This window comes from Papaver somniferum, chromosome 4 (genome assembly GCF_003573695.1).
Source record: "Papaver somniferum cultivar HN1 chromosome 4, ASM357369v1, whole genome shotgun sequence".
Taxonomy (NCBI): domain Eukaryota; kingdom Viridiplantae; phylum Streptophyta; class Magnoliopsida; order Ranunculales; family Papaveraceae; genus Papaver; species Papaver somniferum.
In genome coordinates this window covers 67,090,856-67,095,447 of record NC_039361.1, presented here as the reverse complement: position 1 = coordinate 67,095,447, position 4,592 = coordinate 67,090,856, and the positions used below count along the sequence as shown (strand labels likewise).

The 4,592-nt window shown below is 36.0% G+C and overlaps 1 long non-coding RNA gene across 1 annotated transcript; it reads right to left on the bottom strand.

Moving 5' to 3' along the window:
• Nucleotides 1-276: 276 nt before the first annotated feature.
• Nucleotides 277-2,793, bottom strand: LOC113275780. The gene is made up of 3 exons (XR_003323769.1): nucleotides 2,329-2,793; nucleotides 1,310-1,449; nucleotides 277-758 (listed from the first exon to the last, which is right to left on the bottom strand). It is a non-coding gene; the product is annotated as an uncharacterized LOC113275780 (long non-coding RNA).
• Nucleotides 2,794-4,592: the final 1,799 nt, after the last annotated feature.

Here is a 4,592-nt window from a genome sequence, read left to right as displayed (position 1 = left end):
AATCTAAGCCTATTTTTTTTGTTTCTTACAAAACTAGACCTTATTTGACCAAAATTGGTGGATGTAAAGTTAGCACCGTTAAGTAGACTTCAAATGACAGAATAGTCCTTGAATCGCTGGTTTAAGTCTGTGTCACTGATTTAACTCGGATAAGTCAGCATGCATAGACTCTGTACACCTGGACTCGAATATGCCATGTGGACTATGTACACGTCACCGTTTTTGACATGTGGCACTCCAGCACAACAAAAAAGAAAGGGATTTGTGAGAGAAATGTGGAAGGATAACCAACTCATTCCAACACCTGCTACGATTAAGACTTCCATTATGCAACAAAACCATACAGGGACACGAAAGTAAACTAATGATAGCACAAAAAGAAAAGAGATGTGATAGAAGTTCTAATCCTTGAGCAAACTAAATCTAGTGTGAAAAGGGAGAGTGAAACCTACTTCTTGATAGGAGTAAAAGTTCAAAATTATGCTGGAAGAAAAAAGTTTCTCAGGATACAAATGCATTCTTTTATTCTAGACTAGTATGACGGTATGAACGTGCATATATACAGGGGATGAGCTAACCCATGTCCCATTTAACACATACTGGAAAGCTTTTTAGTTTTTACCTTGGTACGAGATAGACGCCGTACACAAACATTCAGCTCATGTTGTTGCTGTTCGGCCCAAGGTGTGACAGCCATATCACCTTTCTGATCAAAATCTCTGTTCGTTTATTTACGAGCCAATCCATGCTTGTGTAGCCTGAAATAACAGTGATGAAAACAAGCTTAAGAGCAAAGATATACCATCCGGAAGGTGGTCAACACGTCTGCATATCATAAACAAAACTGTAAAGGGAATCATGGTCGAATTTGTATCCTCAATGAATTAGAGTAAATGTACTGAGATTTCTACATTCAACTAGTTTGTCCAAATACAAATTGATTATCTTGTTTTAATTTTTTAAACATACCGCAACTGGTCTTACAATCGGGTCCAAGTCCAACAATGCAAATGTGGAATAACTAAGAAGCTTGCTGTTCTTATCTATCTTTAGAAATCCAGCCAAGTAGGCTTAAGCAAATGAAACTGTAGTACTTCAAGGTTAAAGGAAATTTGATTGATAGTTTAACTAAAACCAAGTATCTCCTCGAGATATTCTCAACTGAGATCACAAGTCTTACTGCTAAAATAATGAAATTAGGCAAGGCCTTCGTACAATCTCAATCAATAAAACAACAAGGAAACGCCACCTAATCAAGATGTACCCTAAGGCTGACATCATGAATAATATCGAGAGTAACAATTCGTACCTTCATAGGATTAACACGGTGTTCCCTGTCATATTGTGTGGGCCTCTCCTCATCTATGAGCAACTCATAAGAAACTTGTATCTTTTTGTATCGAGTTTCAGCTGTTTCACCTTCCTCAAGAGTTCCGCTACCATTATATACTTGAAAAAAATCAATCAACACAAATCAGTTCACATTCCAAGTACTCTTCTTTGTACAAATTCTTTCAAATTAGTGCTACCACTCTTAGAATTCATGGAGCAAAAATGCGAAGGATGCCATTATTGCGCAAAAACAAACTCATTTCCAAAATATAATAAACAGAACATGTTTGGTATGTTGAGCAATCAATTAATGCATAGAAACACTTAAAATTTGAATTAAGCTACCAAAAAATACTACGAAACAATCACTAAAAAGAACATAATAACCTTCTCTTCATCAGCATCCCTTTCTGATTATGCAAACAAACATCTCATAATTCATAAATCAAAAAGAAAAAAAATTTGGCGAGGCGTCTGTAAGTAAACTTTACCTTCTCTTCATCGGCATCCCTTTCTAATTATGCAAACAAACATCTCATAATTCATAAATCAAAAAGAAAAAAAATTGACAAAAAATATTGGAATTGGAATTTTCATTTAGTTTTGCTACCAAGTGTATCATAAGGAGATTTCTCCTCAATCCAATTAGAAGAAGTCCTAAGCCCCCGAACAATAGTTCTTATTGAGCTCAATTGAAACCCTTTTTGATTAATCTTCAAAGAACAAGAAGAAGAAGTAAATGGATTGGAAGAAATCGTGGACAAAGATCTGTAATACAGGTTTCTAGAAAGTAGAAAAAACCCCTAATAATTTGATTGTTCTTTGAAACAACAAATGGAAATGGAAGAAGAAATTACTATGTGTGGACGATAAATCGTTCTTTGAAGATTAATCATTTTTATTTGCGACTGTTTCTCTTTTTTCCCCAAATTCTACCAGAAACATCTCAGAATCCAAAATCAAATTCACATGCAACAATCATATCTAAAATCATACCTGGTTTGGAGAAAACTGTCAAACCAAAAATCAGTAGCCTTTTAAGTGGAGAATCTTCATACTATCAATCAAATTCTTCCATTATTCATTCACTGAGAATCAACAGGAAACCCTCTTAAACTTAATTTATTCACATCAGTTTCTTGCTTCAAACCCCTATCAAACAATCTCTTCCTCGGTAGTAACACCCATGGCAGTAACAGCTCCAACTTCGCTACAAAACCCAAATCTGATCCCAAATTCCTTCTTTGATCTCTCAAACCCTTGAGTCTCTTTTGCGATCCCGACCAGAATAATAGATTTAAAACATATCTCCATCAGAAACACATTTGATTTTGCTGCCTAATCTCAAGCCAACTTAACCTCATTCTTAAATTCGTCAAAATCCCTAAAAATCCCTCTCAAGCACTACCAACTGCAGCTGACTGAAACTGGGAAAAAATTTAGAAGGAAATGGTTTTCTTCTCGATCTAATTTTGTACTGGAAATAGTCGAGATGTCCAGATTTTAAATAGACCTGCAGAAGCCTATGAACATGTGACTAGGGGTGTAAATTCGGGCAGGCCGGGCAGCCCGGCCCAAAAACTAAGACAGGTCGGGCAAAAGTAGATAATTTGCTACCCAAAGCCCGCTTTTTATACGGGCAGGCCAGATCGGGCCGGACATGCCACTATTTTTTTTTTCAGTTTGAATTTTCAAATGAACGATATTAAATTTATTTACTTTTAATACGATATCCTTTCCTTTCTAACATTGCATACCGTAAGTGATAGTATTATTTTATATTTAAATTACAATGACAAATTTTAAATTTTAGCCTATAATAATTAATTAATTAGAGTACAGTAAACTTTCTATAATAAGAAAATATATATTACCATTAATGTTTTGAAAAGGTTAATTATAAGTAAAAACAACTATATACTTTATTTTTCTTGACACAAAATTGACAATTATAAAATTGTAACGTTTAAGTCTTTTTAAGAGGATATTAAATGATTAATGGCACGTAGAAGGCTTTCAGGCCGGGTACCAGGCCGGGCATCATAATTAATTGCAAAGCCCGGGACCGCCCAATAAATTAATCCAGACCAGGCCGGGTGGCCCATGACGGACCATAACAGGCTTTGGGCTACTTCGGGTACAGACGGGCTCGGGTGGATACAGGCAGGCTGAGTATTTTCGGGTATTACTTACACCCCTACATGTGACGTTGTTCCCTATATTTTCACCACACGATACAGAAAGGGCATAATTGTAATCCCAGCCTATCCAGGATATATCATTTAAAGAGATATTGATGAGATATTGACTAGTCAGCACGAGACTGAGATAATGTGGAATCCGTTCAGTAAGCTTAGATTTGTAAGAAATAAAAAAAGAGGTCTAAATTTAAAAACGAGGGTCCAGACAGACCTATTTTTATATATAATCCTTAATTTATTTGTAGGTGGTATTTGTCGAGCACAACTATTATCTAGCAACTGGACGAATATGATAAATGGCAATGTTCAGAAATGCTTTGTCACGTTTGCAGTTGCCAGACTGCTCCGTACTAAGCCATTTACCCTTATTCATTTTCAAATCATGCCCACACTAAGCCTCGAATCGTGCCCCAACTATGTAATGGGCCTGTTTTGCTCCTATAATGGGCTGAACAAACATGACAGATGGGTAAATAACGACAAAAACAGGTGAAAAAAGCAGAGTTATGGGCTAAATTTTAAATTTCTATGGGGCTATTATTATTTTTCCAAAAAGCACAGGTCAAAAAAATAATTTGGGTGATGTTTAAAGATCTGGAGGTAGAGTGGGCAAACCAACAAATTTGTTGGTTTGTCCACTGCAATCAAAAGAGAGTCATTCGCTTCATTTTATGGTATGCGGCTGAATTATGGCTGCGCAATCTATCTTCAATTGTTGGTGTATGATGTTCGGTTGCCCGGTCAATATCCGCCGAGCAACGGAATCATCCAACAGTTAGATCTAACAGGTTTTTTTTCCTGAATTTCCTACAAATACTTATTTCTCACATTGTATCAAGTTGCACCTCCTTCAAACTTCAAATATCTCACAATATCTCTTCCAATTTCAATATAATTTGTTGAAAGATGTCTCGAACCTTGTTAGCTCATCGATCTCAGTATGCTCGAGAAAAGATTTAGCTATTTGAAAAAATTATGTGTAACAAACTCAGCTTACTAGACCACAAACACCAAGTGTGAATTTCTAGCAGAGTTTTTACGAAAAGTTCTGCAGTGACA